This window comes from Balaenoptera ricei, chromosome 7, assembly GCF_028023285.1.
Source record: "Balaenoptera ricei isolate mBalRic1 chromosome 7, mBalRic1.hap2, whole genome shotgun sequence".
Taxonomy (NCBI): Eukaryota; Metazoa; Chordata; class Mammalia; order Artiodactyla; family Balaenopteridae; genus Balaenoptera; species Balaenoptera ricei.
In genome coordinates, this window is record NC_082645.1 from 60,743,594 (window position 1) to 60,761,575 (window position 17,982).

Consider the following 17,982-nt stretch of genomic DNA (forward strand, 5'->3'; position numbering starts at 1 on the left):
TGCATAATGGAACTACTGATGGAGAGTATTTTTGATTGTGTGTTATATTTGGGTAGGTAGTTATTCATACAATATTTTATGTCCTAACTTTCTTTCCTTTTGATGTAATTAACTATTAGGTTTATGTTAAGCATTATTGTTGTTAAAAGAACAACATATAAAAAGAAAAGAGAAAGTTGGGCTATGATGGGGAGAAACGGATTATTAGGTCGTGATGTAGACACGAGATACTTATGAACACCTGTTCTGGCCTGCCTGGTAGAGTGGAGGGCGCTAATTCTGAGTTGGAAGGTCCAGGTCAAGTTTTGGCTTGACCTCTTCCTCAGAGTCTTGGGTAAATAATTTCATCTTGTTTGGGCTTACTTAGATCATCTGTAAAAGAAGGGGATTAGACCAGATAAACTTAAGATCTTTTGTAGCTCCTAAGGGCTGTGATGTGGGATGTGTGCTGGACATTGTGTCATCTCCTATGGCCCATAGAAGAGTGGAGACGATCCCAAGCCCTCACAGGGGTCAATGTTCGGCAGGTGACATATGCGTCAAATCTTACTTAGTTTACAAAGAGGCAAAATACTACAGGAAAACATTCCACTTTTTTGAGTGAGTATTGACTTTAAAATGCATTGGGAAGTAGAGGCTATTTTAAGTTGGAAAGTGAGAAGTTGATCATCTAAGTAAAGAAAGACCATCTAAAGTAAAGATAAGGTAAGGACACAAAGGGAACTAGAATGTCCCCTCCTGCAATGGACTGAATGTTTGTGTCCCCCAAATTCATATGTTAAATCCTAACCCCCAGTATGTTGGTATTTGGAGGTGGGGCCTTGGGAAGGTGATTGGGTTGTGAGAGTGGAGCCCTCATGAATGGAAACAGTACTCTTATAAAAGAGACCCCAGAGAACTGAGTGGCTGCAGAGAAAAGACCTGCAGAGAATGCCCTTTGGGGTCCCACCCTGAAAAGGCTGGCTCACCACCCGGTCTCCATCAATGAAATTTTCCAGCCAACAGGCCCTGCCCACACCTCAAAGCAAACCCATGAATCAGATTTTTAGATCTTATACTTCAATGTGGATGCACATCCAGGAGTCACCTGATTCTGGAGGAAAGCCTCCAAGATGAAAGAGTCCAAAAACATTCCAGCAGGGAAAAGATTTAGGAGGAAACAGAAACAATGCAGGGGAACAGAATAAAACTTCACAAACACACAACACATATATTTAATATTCTTTGGGAGATGAAAAGTGGTGCCGTACCCATTAATCAGAGGCAGAATGCTTTAATCCGGGAATGATAAAAGCACAAGAAAGAGAATCTCTCAGAAATTAAAAATAGAAGAGCTAAAAAAGAAGATTTGGCAGATAAAGTGGGAAGATCTCCCAGAAAGATGAACCGAAAGATAAAGATGCCCAGGAAGGAAGAAATGATAAGAAAAAATAAAGGAATTAGTCCAGGAAGGCCAACCTTCACCCAATAGGAATTCCAGAAAGAGAGAATAAAGAAAACGAGGTGAAAGAATTGGCAAAGAAAAAATACCAGGAAATTTCCCTGTGAATTTGAAAAGATCCACACCACGTTACACCACTTTGAAATTTCAGAAACTGTGGATAAAGACCCTAGAGGGATAAAAACAGGTTCCATTTAAAGGAACAGGAGTTGCGATGGCCCAGGACTTCTCAATAGCAACACTCAATGTCAGAAGACCAAGGATATCAAACTTCAGTTCATTTCTGTCCTCAGTGGCAACAACATCTAATAACGTAAACACGAACTGTTGATTTAACCAAAAATTATAATTTATCTATGTTGAGAGAATAGGGGGAGACAAAATAGGGAGGCAGATGTAAGAGTCCTCTAACATAATAGGAAGCCAATAAGTCACGTCCCAAATGGATAAATCAGTAGCAGTATAAGCTTATTATTCAGAAATCTGGGGGAAAATATAAGAAATGGCTGAAAAGGACAGGTTGGGGAGGGGAGCAGGAGACTGTCTTTTTCATTATAAGGCTTGTGTTATTAAACTTTGTGAAGTACTTGTATGCACTAGATGCTAAAATCCGTGGAAGGACCTTGAAAAAAGATCATATTTCCTTTTTCCATCCCCTGATCTGGTTGCTTTGCCTTCTCCAAGGTGGCGCCCGACCCTGGCTGTCTTGTAAGCCCTCCAATGTTAGGGGATTTGGGTTCCCTTTGCTTGGGGGTACAGAGGCTTGTCTCATGGACCAGTCCTTACATAATGTAGAAGAAAAAGAAGTTTCCAATATGCCTTTGTGCCTGAGCTCCCGTGGACATAAAAATCATGAACATTGTTCTTTGTCTTCATGGCGATATTTATGCAAAGTTCTTTTCCCTTGTGGTGTTTATCTTTTGGCAGAGCTTGTCAGGCCTGTAATGGACTCAGGTGATGAGTAAAGCCTGAGTCCCCTTGATCCTCCTCTTGGTGAACCCACCCTGAGCCTGAACTAGCAGTGGCTCCGTGAGCCTGTCTATTGTCTAATGGGGTAAAGCCAGCCTTGCTTTTGATGTCTTACAGGTTGGAAGAATTTTCTTTCTTGGCATTGACATGAATTTGGGTTTGCAAAAAATCAACTCAGGACAATTATGTCACGAAGACATGGAAGTGAATCCTTGAAGAAAAGTTGGGGTGAGAGAAAAAAGCTAGATTAGGCAACACCTCCCCACCCTCTGCCCTTTAGAAGCTTTAATAGACCCCTCAGAAGTGCTACAGATTAGGGAAAAGAAAGAGCTAAAATATATGCTGTAGGTCCTTGTCTCTTTGGGGTTTGTGTTCTCACACCTAGGGGTGTCTCCTCCCTATAAATCACAAATTCTTGGAGTGCCTTACAAAAGGGGCTGCTTCCCCGAACCTCTTGTTTGGGGTGGGGCAGCACCGGCAGCAGCGGGCACCGCTTGTGGGAGGGGAGGAGGACGCGGCCAGTGGATGCTGCCAAAATTCAGTGACCCTCAGGAGCAAGCAGTGAGTCTGCAGACCTCCTGGCAGCAGCGGCGGGAGGGGCCCTCGGCCAGGACACAGCGCTTCCTGCCCCAAGGGGCTTCCTTCTTCTCCCTTCAGGGACTGAGGTCCATTTCACGTTACCAGGCGAAGGAGCCCGCACAAGTAAACGCCCTGGACTACACTGCCGGACTTGGCCCATCTCCCCTCCATGCGCTCCTTTTTCCATTCTCTCTCTCTCTCTGTTTTCCTTCTTTTTCTTATAGGATCTGATCATTTTTCAGCTAACTGCTGAATCTTCTGGGCCAAATAGACACACGTGTGCTTCTATGAGTTTGTTGAGATTAAGGGAGGTGGGGGAATTTATATTTCCTAAATTTGTCTTATTTAACAATTCTCCTGATGTTTTAAAAGATAAAAACACCAGGCCTGCCCTTGGATGAGATCCAGGCTGAGTTTAATCAAGAGCAAGCCAGGCTAGCTCAGCCTCAAACTAGGGTGTGTGGGAGCAGAACTCTTGGAGAGAGCCACCCTTATCTGATTAAGAACACTCATTAACATTTGGAAAGCAGGTCGTGCCTCATCTCTGCTTCTACTTGCCTGGTTTCAAGAAGCTTGTCCAGGCCCCGATTTTCTCTTCCAGAAGATTCCTCCCATGGCTCTGCTCCCGTACCCGCCAATGAAATCAATCACCCTCATCTCTTGTACAACTAACTGTTTAGAAGATTCTAAAAGATGCTGGTGTTTTTGCCGTGTTTATCACAACAAGAGGCTGATGCTGTCAGTGGCTGTCCAGCCAGAGGGGGTTATGGAGTAAACTTCAACATGTCCATCCTGAATTACCCACCAGCCTCCCTCCCTGGGGCTTTCAAGTCTTCTCAGAGTAGCCTCAGCTCCTGATGGCAAGGAGGACACTTTACTGGCCCCTCCCATGGAGTAAGTTTGCTTCCTTAAGAAAAAAGGGAAAGCGAGATACTACTTTCTCATCTAAAGGAAAAAGAAACAATCAGTTTTCAGTTCGGGTAAAATGGTGTGGTATTTAAAAGAAATCTTACACAGTTGTATGTTACATTTCTACAGTATTGCCCACAGAATGCAAACGTTTCTTTGTTCTCAATTTTATGCAAAGAAACCAAGAGGAAGAGCAGTTCAATTCCATTCAGTTCATACAATAATGTTTGGTAAACATAATTGGCATCGGGATAACCTGGGGAGCTGATATGATTTAGGTTAGCAGGTACCCAGGCAACCTGACTCTATGGGGCCACATTTTGAGAAACCCTGACCCTTACACTTGTGACTTTAAATGTCACAGAATTGGACAGGGCCTTAAAGCTCCTAAGTTCCCACCCCTCTGTTGACAGAGGGGTTCTCCCAGGCTCCTACAGCTCACATAGCTCATATGTCAGAGGCAGAATCAGGCCCGGTTCTTGGCCCTGGGCTCTCTGAGGACCCTGTCCTGCTCAGCAGCCCCAGTTATCCTGGGGCCTCATATATTTCCTGCTCTCTCCGTCTCTCAGCCTCCCCACTTCCTGCTTCCTGTCTGTCTCTGTTCTCATTCTAACCAACATCCTTAACTTGAATCCTTTCTTCTCTCGGGTTTTATCCTACCTCTGCCCTCCTTACCACCCTTCTTTACATTCTCTACAAAGTTCTGTGGCACTGCAGTGATGGACGGGACCTCTTGCCTCTATCTGATGAACTCCTACTCATCCTTCAAGACCTAACTCAGCTTTTGTTTTCTTCAAATCCTTCTGAGTCTCCATCAAATTCAGGTAATTTCTCCCATTTCTTAAAATGTTATATAGGAATGGTATTTATATAGAAAGTCCTCATCATATTGTATTTAGTTAATTTCTGTTGACTTGCCCACCTCCTCCACTAGAGTATGAGGTCTTTGAAGGCAGGTACCTTCCCTAATAGATCTCTCTATCTTTGCATCCTCTGTACCTAGCTCTTCTGGTTAACTGTTGTGAAAAATGCTCTAAAACTTAGTCGGTTAAAATAACAAAAATGATTTAATTTGCTCACAAATCCACAACATGGACAGGGTTCCACAGGGACAACTCAACCCTCCTCGTGCAGTGTCAGCTGGGGTGGCTCCACTGGGGCTCCACTGAAGTGGCCACTTCCACTGGAAGTCTTCCAATGCAGCTCACTCATAAGGTTGGCAAGTTGGTGAAAACCGTCAGTTCCTTTCCACATGGGCTTCTTCACAGGGCAGCTTGGGCTTCCTCACACAATGGTATCAGGATTCCAAAAATAAGCATCCCAAGAGAACCTGGTGGAAGAAGCTATATTACCTTTTATGACCTGGCCTTGGAAGTTAAATAAATAATGTCACTTCTGCTGTGGTCACAAGTCAGGGAGGGAACATAGATCCACCTCTCTGTGGGAGGAGTGGCAGAATCACACTGTGAGAAGAGCATGTGGGACGGGAAATTTTGGAAAATACAATGTATCATGCTAGCACAGGGCCTAGGACTCAATAAAGGATTGGTAGATGAACGAAGAAATGTTGAATAAATAAATGGCTAAGTAAAACCAAAAGTCTCAAACCTTTGTAGCACCACAAAGCAGTGGCTTCTGAGGGGTTCTGATAGGTATTAGGTCTCTTGGATTTTCTCTTTTGGGTAAATATACTTTTTTCAATTGTTTTGGATATAGGGAAGTTTTCATATAATTGGGAAAGAAAATGGGTTCGGAGAATCTCAAGATACATTCCTTTCTGAATTTTAAGTTCTCATGCTGAGACATAGGGTGTCTAGGGCATAGGGATGGGAGGAAGATCTATTTTCAACTCTATCCCCTTTTATACACTTTGGGTTTTGAACCATGCACAAATCATGTACAAGTATCTGTTGTTAAAGTGCTTAAATTCTAAAATGAAATTTAAAATTAATATTATAATGGGCATCATCATCAACTTACCCTCAAATGATTCAGAAAAAAATAAAAAATATATACAAAGATAGAGAGAGAGAGATTGGGACAGAGAGAAACAATGATAAAGCAAATGGGCAAAATGTTGGCAATAGGTGAGTCTGGGTAAAGAGTATATGAGTGCTCTTAGCACTATTATTCCTTGTGCTTGCAACTTTCCTGTAAATTTAACATTTTCCAAATAGAAAAATCTTGAAAATCGTGATGGAATGAACATGGGCTGCAGCTGCTGGGTTACCAGCAAAATGGCTTATTTTTTGGAAGAGTCTTCATCTTTTTCTTCTCCTTCTCCTCCTCCTTCTCCTTCTTCGAAGTACAGTTGATGTACAATATAATATAAATTACAGGGGTACAATATAATGTTTCATAATTTTAACAGGTTATACTCTATTTACAGTTGTTATAAAATGTTGGCTATGTTCTCCGTGTTGTACAGTATATCCTTTAAGCTTATTTTATACCTAATAGTTTGTACCTCTTATTCCCCTACCCTTATATTTCCCCTCCCCACTTACCTGGAAGGAAGAGTCTTCTCAGCCATTTTCTTTGTTGCTTACCTAGTGCAAAGTTAGGTTTTCATTCATAGACCTTCTTCTGATTGTTTCCTGGAATAAATCCTTCGGTGAGTTTAATAGTAACACAAGTAAGAGAGAAAATCAATAAAAGTTAACGTAAAAATGAGTTCTCTCAAAATAGGTGGCATCAAATTTAGCAGCTGACAAAACAGAGTGGCAGGTCTATAAGCTTCATGTGTGTTGAACTTTGTACCTCTAATATTTAGATTGAAAATTCCATAAGAAAGAAAGGGGAAAGAGAAGGTGAAGGGAACTCACAGTTATTTAGACAGAACTTGTGCAAGAAGTTCTAAACGCATTATCTTATTTACTGCCCTCAAAACCCGAGAAAGCAGATTGTACTCTCCTTCTTCTGTAGCTGAGGAAACTGAGACTCAGCTCAATGGTTGTGTCCATTCTGATGCCCTTGACTTCAAGTAAGGGAACTTCAACTTGACTGGTGGGAACTTCTACTTGACTGGCCGGAACAACAAGGACATTTATTATATCCCATGCTAAGAGGCTGGGAACAAGAAGAAAGGATTGATAATATGCCAGGGATTTTGCTAGCCCTGACAATACAAAGATGGGAAAACCCAGCTATTGCTCATGGGGAACTCACAGTATAAGTAACACTGAAAAGGCAGACCCACAGTCTGTGGACTTGTTCATTGTTGGCCATCAGCAAGTAATCTGTCTTTATTTTAATAGCCACAAGGGATAATTATTAAATGAACACATGGCTTACAGATAGCTCTTAAATAGTCACTGCTTTTAAAGAGAAATGTTTGTGCCTCAAACTAATGATGTATTTTCTCATCAGGGCTAGTATTATTTCCGTGTATTTACATATAATTTTATTGGCTTACATTGTTGGATCAATTTGCTAAAATCTTGTTGAGAATCCTTGCATCTCTGTGTAAAGAATATAGGTTTGCAGTTTGTTTCTTATAATATCTTTGTCTGGGTTTTGGTGTCAGAATAATGCTGGCCTTATAGAATCTTGGAAAGTATTTTCTCTTCTTTAATTTTCTGGGAGAGTTTGTATAGAATTGATATTATTTCTTCTCTAAATGTTTGGCAAAATTCCCAAGTGAAGGCATTTGAGCCTGGTGTTGACTTTGTGGAAAGGTTTTAAACTACAAATCCAATTTCTTTGCTAGGGCTATTCAGGTTATCTGTTTCTTCTTCAGTAAGCTTTGTTAGGTGGGACTGAGGCAGTGTTTAGTCTAGGGTTAATTTTCCTTACTACCAAGTTAAGACCTTTCTGAGTAGTCTATCCCACACCCTGTGAATTATAAGGTTTTTCACTCTGGCTGATGGGAACAGGCATTATTCCCAACCGTTTGTAAGCTCTCTGCTCCTTGTCCCCTCTAACCCTTCTAGGTAGTCTTTTCTCCAGCCTCAGGCAGTTTCCTCTCTTGCAGGCACTGAACAATACGCAGCTGAATACTCAAGGGGGATCCTCTGCCCATCTCCACAGTCCTCTCTCTGTGCATCTCTCTCGTTTCCACCCTGTGGACTCTAGCCACCTCGGCCTCCCCAGTTTCCTCTACTCAGTGAGACAGCCAGACTCCATCTGGGTTCCCCCTTCTTGTGCTGTGGGCTGGAAATTCTCTCAATGCAATAAGCTGGGGCAATCTTAGGGCTCATCCATTTCTCATCTTTCAGGGATCACTGCCCTTCATTGCCTGATGTCCAATGTGTTGAGAACTATTTTCATATATTTTGTATGGTTTTTTAGTTGTCTTGGGTGGGAAAATAAATACAGTTTTTATTTTTCCATCTTGGGCCACACTAGAAGTCTCCAGGTTTACAGGTTTATTTAATGTTATGATTCTAGATCTCCAATATCACCTTCTTAAGGTGCTTTGGAACAGAGTTTGTTTGCTTAAATTCATATTATGTTTGACAGTTTCTTCATTCTAATATACTGTATCTTATAGACAGGTTTTGACATTCTGCTTGGGCAGAATATACGTCTAAAGGAATAGTAGGAAGTTTCCTATCCCACTGATGCCTAAAATTTCACCATTAGCCAGACATTTCTTTGGGTAAAACAATCCTCCTCTAGGCTTCTCTTTCATAATCCAGATATCTGTGGGAGAATACGTTAAGTCCTTAACATTTTGATGTTAATTAATGCTATTTTTTTCTCTGATGAATCATATGAACAGGTGAGATCCTTAATGTCAGAAAGCAGGGCATAAAAGGTGGGGAAAAGGATACAGAAGTGGAGTTACCTGTGATTCAGCTTTATTTGCAGACTGAATGCCAACAAGATTAAGATGTCTTGAATATGCCAAAAGACAATTTCATGCGAAGAGTATAGCTCAGTTTTCTGACCCAAGGATCAAGTCACCTTAATTAATTACTAGAATTCTGCTTTTACTTAAGTGCTCTACCTTGAACACATCACATATTCCTTTGGCCGCAGAAGAGTTATTCATGAAGTAGAGTGGATAACTGCCTTCCTCCATGACAGAGTACACACAGAAACAGGTGGAAGCGCTTTGGATTCTTTAGAGGCAAGATGCAAACACAAAATACGTGTAGGATGCACTGTCAGCTTTTTGCTCATGGTTGGAACAAGGCTGCAGATCTAATATTGATTGTCGCCTCTCTGTCAATAGATGAAGAGTCATCCTGGGCACAAGAATAAGATCTCATTTAGTTATCTTGGTATTTTAGCCAGCAGAAGGGAGTGGTGCCTTCTGTATTCCTGTGGGCTTCTTTTAAAAATAAAGCTGAGCTCCAAGAGGGAGGGGATGTATGTATGCATATAGCTGATTCACTTCATTGTACAGCAGAAACTAAGACAACGTTGTAAAACAATTATACTCCAATAAAAAAAATTTTTTTTAAAATAAAGCTGAGTTGTCAGAATCTTCGTATCATCTTCTAAACAGGTAGAATGGAAGTCAGTGGCTCCAGAGATCTTTGCTACTCAAAAAGAAACACTGTAGATTTATGCCCCCAAATGGTCATTAAACTTTGAAATGGATCTCACGGGATTGCGGGCAGGGACTAAACATTTTATATAGAGTAGGGGATGAAAGGTGGTTTAGGTATCCTGCATGGGCAATTATCCTCCTACTGGGACTTGATAAGGTGAGGTCCAGGAGAAAGAAATAGACATCTGCCTCCAAGAAATGATAATCTTAGTCATTAAGTTGACATTTGCAAAGTTCTTTGTACTTTTTCTTCACAGAAGGCTCAGAAGAAAAGACCTGGAGGACTTAGGGAAAGGACCACCCCGTGCTGCCAGAGGTAACTGAGTCAGACCCACAATGGGTCACGTGGGTCTTACCACTTTAGTGCACATCACATTCACCTGGGGGCTTGTTAAACAATCTGATTTCCAGCCCCTACTCTGAGAGATTCTAATTCAGAAAGCCTGGGATGGTGCCGTGAGCCTACATTTTGAACAAGCACCCAGTGTTTCTGCCGTGAACCTCACTTTTAGAAGCATTGACCTAGATCTCTTAAGCTAGTCAGTACTTTTACTGGCTGGTTCAAGTGTTTTCCAGGAAAGAAGCTTTTCAGGACCTGGGAGAGCTGTAATAATTGAGGCACAAAAGAATAATTTAAAAGAGCCAACTGGCAGGGAAATGCAGTATGGTGATTCTGGAGAGAAAAGCCTGGCTCTGTGACTCTGGACTGCAGCTTCCCCCTCTTCCTTGTGCCCAGACCTCAGGCCTGGGTCACCCTAAGCCCTAGGTGACAACGTGTCAAGGTAGTGCAGGCTTCGAAGACAATCGGGGCAGGAGTGCCTGTGTCGTAGCAGTGGGATTTGGAACTTGACCGTGCTTATCAACCAAACAGAGGCAGGACCTTTGACTGAACACACCAGCAGCCATGGCGGTACAGATGGCCCACAAAGAGAGGTGGCAGCAGGGCCAGCCAGAGAGTCATGGGAGAACCCTGCGGGCAGATAACGAGCCGGGTGGGGCCTGGGCTTGGCAACCTCTCTGCTGGACCTTTGTGAGGCCTGTTGGCCAAACCTCACATGCGAGGCCTGGGAGCCGGGCCAGGCTGGCCTGTCCTATTAGACTGGGAGACAAAAAATAGCCTGGTCAAGCCTAGGGGATCTTTGGACTAAGATCATTTTTTGTAACCACACCCAACCTTTGTTTCTTCTGGAAACTGAAGGAGCTGTGTTGGAAGAGGGCTCCCTGAGGTCCCTCCAAGTCACCTCGTTTTGTGATTGAATGCAGTCATCTCCACGACCAAGTCCTTATAAACTGGAAGCTGTTCCTCGTGGGCACATCTATAAGGTACCACACGATCCTTGGTCTCTGTGATGTTTAATAGGTCCATAATCTACTTAAGATGTAGGTGTTGGGTAGTGATGAGAGGAACTCTGGGAACACGCAGTAGAATATGAGATACGGTGCGTGTATCTCTGTGGGTGTGTGTGAAGGGGTGTGTATGTGAGAGCATGTGTGTGCTTATAACCTAATTGTACTCGTTGCGGAGCTGCCAAGAGGAAGAAGCAAGGATTATTTCGCCATGGGGAAAGCTTGGGTTATACCAAGAAATCTCTCTCAATGCACTTGGTGGATTCTGTTTCCCAGGATACGGGGCCTGCCAGGCTTTGTAAGGACAGCACCAGCGCTCCCACCACCCTCCACCCCACCCTGCACACTCTCCTCAGCCAGATGAACATTCAGGCTGCTCTGAAATAGTCCTCTGCCCTCTCGTTCCTGCAACGGTTTTTGTTCCTATGGATCCTTAATCAGGTTCCTTTCTACATGGCTCTTCCATCAAAACTTCTGAACCACACTGGAAACCCTCATTGACCAGGAAGCCAGCCACTCACAGGTCGTCTTTTGCATGTCTTTTAGGCATTATTTATTTTATAATTTATCTGAGGTGTGATGGTAAACTTTTTCTAAAAAGAATCCAGTGGTCTTCTTGCTTCCTCTACCGTTTTCTCAGGCGGCCGTCTGTTACGCTCGATGCTTTCAGGAAGGGCCTTTAAAGGTTCCTCCCAAAACATGAGGTGCTCAGCTGTGGGTCTGCGGGGGAGATGGGTGGAAGGGGAGGGAAAGTGGTAATGCTTCCTCGTCCTGTGAGGACCAGAGAGCAGAGGAGAGCAGAGCCTAGGGCAGGACAGAGGAAACAGACAGGCTTCGCTGGACTCTGCCGATCAGGTTTACGTTGCTGCGGGCTTGCATTGTCGTTCAAGGTGTTCTGAATTTCAGCAATTTAAACATACTCATTTCACGATGTCCTCCAGGGCCAAAAATGGCTTTTGGACTCTTGGCTGTTTTGGATTATCTGTGTCTCTTTTATATGAGGAGGGGCATTTAATGATCAGGGCCTAGTCAAGGTGGCTTTGAATGTAGCAGCAGCCTGAGCCAGCTCAAGGAGAAAGGGGAAACTTCTCATAGGAAACAAGGATGTTTCAGGAAGATAGGAGTGTCCTTGGGGCCCCATGCAGGCCGGGTACCAGAAAGGGCAAAGCCGTTAGCAACCAAGGCAGCCGTCTTCCCAGCCTCTGGGGGTGGGAGCACACAGGGCCTCGGGCTGCTCCCCTCTGCTCTCTTTTGCCCTCCTTCTTCTCCAGAGGTATAGGCACCTAAATTGTCTGAGTTTACAGGTGCTCTGAATTACAATTCCAGCTTCCCAGGACAGAGAATTTGGCTCAGCTTGGTGAGGTGTCCACCGCTGGTCCAATCAGCCGTGGCTGAGATGGGGGGTGAGTGATGGTGTGTAAACATGGCTGTGGATGTGGTATCTGAGGGAAGAGGCAGCTCTCAGAGAAAGCTGGTCACTGTGGGCTGGACAGATGTCCCAGATGTGTCTACTAGAGCTGTTCGTATTTTGTGTGTAACCTATGTATCCTTTTCCTTTCTCTCTTAATATCTGTATTAGTCATTGTTTCTCCTCTATGCTGGAAGTTCATGGAGACCAGGGACATAGTCTACCCAGCTCTATAAACCAGCAGATTGCCTCATACAATGTCCTGCATCTTATGAGGGTTGCAGTCGAGAATATAAGTGGGATATTTAACATTTTCTCAAACTTGTGCTTTACCAAGTTTAGGTATACTTTGTTCTGTTTGAGGACTTAGAATCAATAAAATTTTAAGAGACTTATGATGAACAGAATGAGACTTGTCCGTAATCCAAAGGTAAAATAACATTAAGAAGGATATTTTATTAATTTAATAAAATTAAAGAGGGTTCCTTTGATATTAACCTGGGGGAAAGGGGGCAGCTATTAGTAGAAGGGACTTCTCAAGATTCCTTCTGGTGGCCAGATTCATGGACCCAAATAAGAGCTTGAAGAAATTAAGTCGTGGAGTAATTAAGAGACATGCCTAGGGGGCAGCTGTTGGCAGAGCTGAGACACAAATGATTCCTCTGCTCAGATCCCTGGCTCCAGCCTTTGGTCTGCCCCTAGTGAGCTGCTGATGCACACGTGATTGTGCTGTGTGGTAGACACAATGTTCACAGGCAAGAAAATGACCTTTGGGACTGCTGACCTTTCCAATTCCATTCATCCAGCAAGCAATTGGAGCTCCATTTTTAGAAAAGAGACAATGCAAATACTTGCAACTTTTCTTACTGGGTTGTTTTGTGCTTGGCATTAGCAATATTATATCACTGAAGTTTACCGAAATTATTTGACCTTTAAATATTTGTTCCCTAAACCCACTTAAAAGAGCAAGATACTGGAGGGATGAGCTAAGGTCCGTGTAACTGAGAATAAACTGGTGGTGTTGCTAATGGCTATTTTTTTGTCATTGAGTTGTCATCTGGCAAGTTGCTTGTGTCTTAAAAATCTTGGTTTTGAATTCTAGTTTTTGAATTGTAGTCTTGGGATGTTGACCCTGTTGAAGAGTATGAATACTTCTGTGATTCCATGGAAGGTAAATTTAGATTCATTTAGACTTAAGTCAGATCACATCCCTTGAAGCATAACTATATATAGCGAAGGCTGATATCAAACCCTTCACTGATAAGGCAGGTATCTGCCCTGTCCCCCAACACCACTCCAGTGTCTGTGACCCCCTAGCACACAACCCTTGGGAACTGACACTTCTCACTCCTTGCATTACCCAGCTCACCTACATGACCCCGGTGGTGTTTGCTGAGCAGTCATAATGAAGATACCTGCCCCTTCCCTGTCCCTGTGGCAGGCTGGAAAGCCACAGATAGGCTTCAAAGCAGCAAGAGGCAGCAGAGGAGCCTCACTCATGTTGTCATTAGCTCCTGGTGTCTTAGGCTCTCTCCATCCTTGCCCCGCTGGTCCAGGCCTAGGTGCTTCCCACTGATTCTCATGTTTGGCCCCATTGATAAGAGCCAGAGATGTTGCTGTCTATATTCAGGCAATTTTAAAGCCTGTGAAGAGTGATTCAGGCTATTCTCCTTGACGGGAGATAGTGAGAGAGATGGTGTGACCTTGGGATGGGGTGTTGTGTGGGGTGCTGACCTTGGGGGTATCCAGAGGAGGAATGTTGCACAGCCTGTGGGCTCAGGCAGCAGAATGGGAAGATGAAACAGAGAGGGCACAGCGACTCTCCCTGATCACGTCTCCATATCTTTTATACCCTATCATCTGCATCTTGAGGAGGTGAGGAAGAGCCTGAGATGTCATAGAGTCCAGGAACCATCCACCCCCATGCTGTGTCTTATCTCTTTCATCCCTGTGATGGAATATTTCCAAAGGCACCTCATTACCTTCCAAGGCACACCCTTCTGCCTCTGGATATGACAGCTAGAAAGTTCTATCAAAGTAGAAATAACCTCCATGTCCAAGAGTAGAGGAGTGGTTGAATGTGGAATAGCATAAGGATATTGTACAATTGCTGAAAATTACATTTTCAAAGAATTTCAAAATGTTATAGAAAGATACTCAAAATATTAAGTAATGTAAACTGGGAATAAAACTGTGTGCAGTAGACCTATGTGAGCATATGTGTTTATATAAACATATTTGCATTGAAAACACTAAGACCATCTACTGGTAGTTGATTTACAGTTGATTTTGTTGTGGCAGACACTACTAAGGGCTACTAAAAACTCATTCTCTTCTCCCTTGCCAGCCTCCCACTATATAGGCTGGAAAACCTGGGTGTTCCTTTTCCAGTCTTCCTTGTGGCTAGAATTGGCCACATAACCCAGTATGGCCAATGAGATACGTATACGAAGACATCTGAGAAATTATTTCCTTTCCTGAAAAAGGACAGCAGCATTAAGGAAAAGATCCTCTTTGCTACATCCCCTTATCATCACCCTCCTCCCTTGCTTTGAAAGCTGATTTGCGTTGTTAGAGCTTCAGCAGCCGTCTTCTGACCATGAGGCAACAGTTGGAGGATGAAACCGGAACTCTGAGGGTGGTGGGGGGAAAAGATTGGAAAAAGCCTGAGGCCTTAACCATGGGCTACTTCTAGGCTTTTTTTTTTTTAAGTAATGTAATTTTTTTTGTTGTTTAAGCCATTATTAATCAGATTTTCTGTTACTTCCAGTTAAACAAATCCTACTGGATACATTTGTTTTATTCATTATACATTATTCCAGTTTCTCCCTGATTTCACTCCTCAGAGCCATTCAATACAAGCCCAAGCTCTTTCACATGGCAGCATTTTAGATACGTGTAGAGAATTCTCACTTCTCCCCTGGTGCTTCTCTTCTCCAGCTACGTGGCACTGTTCCTGCCTTATGTGGTTTGGGGTTCCCTTATCACACTGGTCATTCATTTTCTGCACACGCTCCAGTTTGCTTCCTTCTTAATGTACAGCAGGCAGACCTGAAATTGACATTCCGGGGGCCTGACCAGAAAGAATGAACCTGATTGCCTGCTCCCTCCTTTGCATACTGCTTTTCTACTAGAAGAGCTTCAGTCCCATCTGCTTTTGGAGTCTGAGTCAAACCCCTGACTCTTTTCCAAGTGCTTTGTACCAATAGTTTTTATTTATTTATTTCCCTATCTATCATCTCAAGTGCAGGGCATTCCCTTCATTCTTATTGTTTCCTCTTATTAAATTCAGGTTGGTATTCTAGCTTCTTGAGACTTGTGGGTTCTAATTATGTATTTGCTGTTCCTTTCAGCTTCCTGTCCTCTACAGATTTGATAAGCATGCCTCCTGTGTCTTCATTTCAACTCTTTGATAACAAGTGAACCCAGACGTCAGTTGACGTCACCCTGTCCTTTGAGATCGAAAGAAAATCAGCTCAAGCGCCCATCACACATCCTGTGGGAAGTCAGATGCCCTCCCAAAGATCTTTGCAAACTCCCAGCACTTTGGTGGTCACTTGCGTTTCCACATTTTTCCTCCTGCTGGCCTTGGGCTCACCCACATCCCACCTCTGTGGCTGCTCTGTCCTCTCAGGTTCATGCCGACCAGGTCCTTTCCCAGATTTCTTTCAAGAAACAAAACATTTAGGAGTGCGGCAGATTTTGTGCAAGACTTGCAGAGATGGGGTGTGTGTGTGTGTGTGTGTGTGTGTGTGTGTGTGTGTGTGTGTAGGGGGGTTCCTGTACAGAATAGGTACTCAAACAGATTTAATAGATCTCTTCTTTCTGTCCTTGAAAGTCCCTCAGTAACACCAACACTAGGACCTTCTTCCTGGTCTCTTTTCCCCAAGTGCTCCTCAAACTACCCAGAGAATCAAGACCCTAGGATTTCATTAACAGCCCTTGTTCTGGCCAGGGTTGGTGGAGGAGAGTGGGGCATGGGGAGAATTAAGGGCAGACCCTGGGCAAATTTGTGAGGAGTCAAAGTTTGTTTAAGATGTTCCGCATACTTCCTTTTAAATTAAAATTTAAGAATATATTTTATTTAACATAAAGCAACCAAAATATTATTTCACCTTGTATTATGGGCTGAATTGTGTTCCCCCCAAATTCATGTTGAAACCCTAACCCCCCGTACTCAGAATGTGACCGTATTTGGAGATAGGGTCTTTACAGAGGTAATCAAGTTAAAATGATCATTAAGGTGGCTCTAATCACCAAGGTGGGTCAGCCAGGACACCTGACTGGTGTCCTTATAAGAAGAAGAGATTTGGACACACAAGAGAGACATCAAGGATGTTTAAGCACCAAGAAAAGACCATGTGAAGAGGGAGCAAGTGGGCAGCCATCTGCAAGCCAAAGAGAGAAGCCTCAGAGGAAACAAACTCTGCTGGCACCTTGATCTCGGACTTCTAGCCTCCAGAACTATAAGAAAATAAATTTCTGTTGTTTAACCCACCCAGTCTATGATATTTTTCTGTGACAGTGCTAGCAAACTAATGCGCCATGTTACTAACATAAAAATTATTAAGGAGTGTAGTGGGTTGTAAGGTGGTTCCCCAGAATTTATGCTCACATCCTAATCCCTGGAACCCGCGAATGTGACCTTATCTGGAAAAAGGGTCTTTGCAGATGTGATTAAGTTAAGGATCTCGAAATAAAATCATTGGGATTATCTGGGTGGGCCCTAAATCCAATGACAAGTGTCCTTATAAGAGAGAGAAGAGGAGGACAGAGACACAGAGGAGAAAGCCATGTGAGTACAGAGGCAGAGATCAGGGATGCAGCCACAAGCCAAGGAATGCTCAAGCCTTCTAAGGGAGCATGGCTCTGCTAACACCTAGATTTTGGATTTCTGGCTCCAGAGCTGTGAGAGAATAAGTTTCTGTTGTTTTAAACCACCAAATCTGTGGTGATTTGTTATAGCAGTTCTAGGAAACGAATATAAGGAGGTGCTTTATGTTCTTTTTTCATACTTTGTAATGTGGTACATATTTTATATTCCAACACAGCTCAATTCAGAGTAGCCAAGTTCATGCTAGTTGATTTGGAAGGTGATCCCAGATAGCCAGAGTGAGGGAAGGGATAGAGGCACAGGGAAGAATGCACAAGATGCATTCTCAAGCTGGCCACTCCTACCCCCACCTTTCCTTTTGTAGCTTGTATTTTAGTCTTGTGCCCATGACCGTCAGCACCTTCCTGTTAGAAGCTGACTTCCAGGTCTCCCACTTATGCTGAAGTCTGCTTCCAGGTCAGGGACTCTTTCATCTACCTGGAAACTCCAAACTTCCTGTGCAGCCCCTCTCAGGGTGCTGGTGCCCAAAGCTGGGTGGAGTGACTAGTATACTGTGAAGTTTCTCTAGTGATGTTCCCATTAGCAAGGAATCCACATCCACACTTCCCCATATCTTGCTTCCATAGCAAAGTACCAATTTCTGTTGGCTTAAACAACAGAAATTTATTGTCTCAAATCTGAAATCAAGGTGTTGGCAGTGTTGGTTTCTCCCAAGGGCTGTGAGAGAAGGATTCATTCCAGGCTTCTCTCCTTGCCTTATAGATGGTTGTCTTCTCCTTATGTGTCTACCCTCTATGAGTATTTGTCTCTGTCCAAGTTTTTCCTTTTTATAAGGACACCATTTATATTAGGTTACGGCCACCTTGATGACCTCACTTTAACTTTTACCTCTATACAGACCCTATCTCCAAATAAGGTCACATTCTGAGGTACTGGGGGTTAAGACTCCTACGTATCCTTTTTGGGGGGACTCAATTCAGTTCATAACATCTCCT

The 17,982-nt window shown here is 43.3% G+C and overlaps 1 long non-coding RNA gene across 2 annotated transcripts in view; it reads left to right on the plus strand.

Annotated features, from left to right (window-relative positions):
• LOC132368549 (uncharacterized) overlaps positions 1–16,646 on the plus strand; it is a 51,308-nt gene extending 34,662 nt beyond the window's left edge. Inside the window, exons 1-4 of one of the 2 annotated variants that reach the window (XR_009504120.1) lie at positions 4,668–4,722; positions 9,656–9,714; positions 10,597–10,721; positions 15,507–16,646. This is a non-coding gene — a long non-coding RNA (uncharacterized LOC132368549). Of the gene's footprint in view, positions 1–4,667; positions 4,723–9,655; positions 9,715–10,596; positions 10,722–15,506 lie in introns of those variants that run through there. The other variant, XR_009504119.1, reaches the window with a different exon arrangement.
• Positions 16,647–17,982: the final 1,336 nt, after the last annotated feature.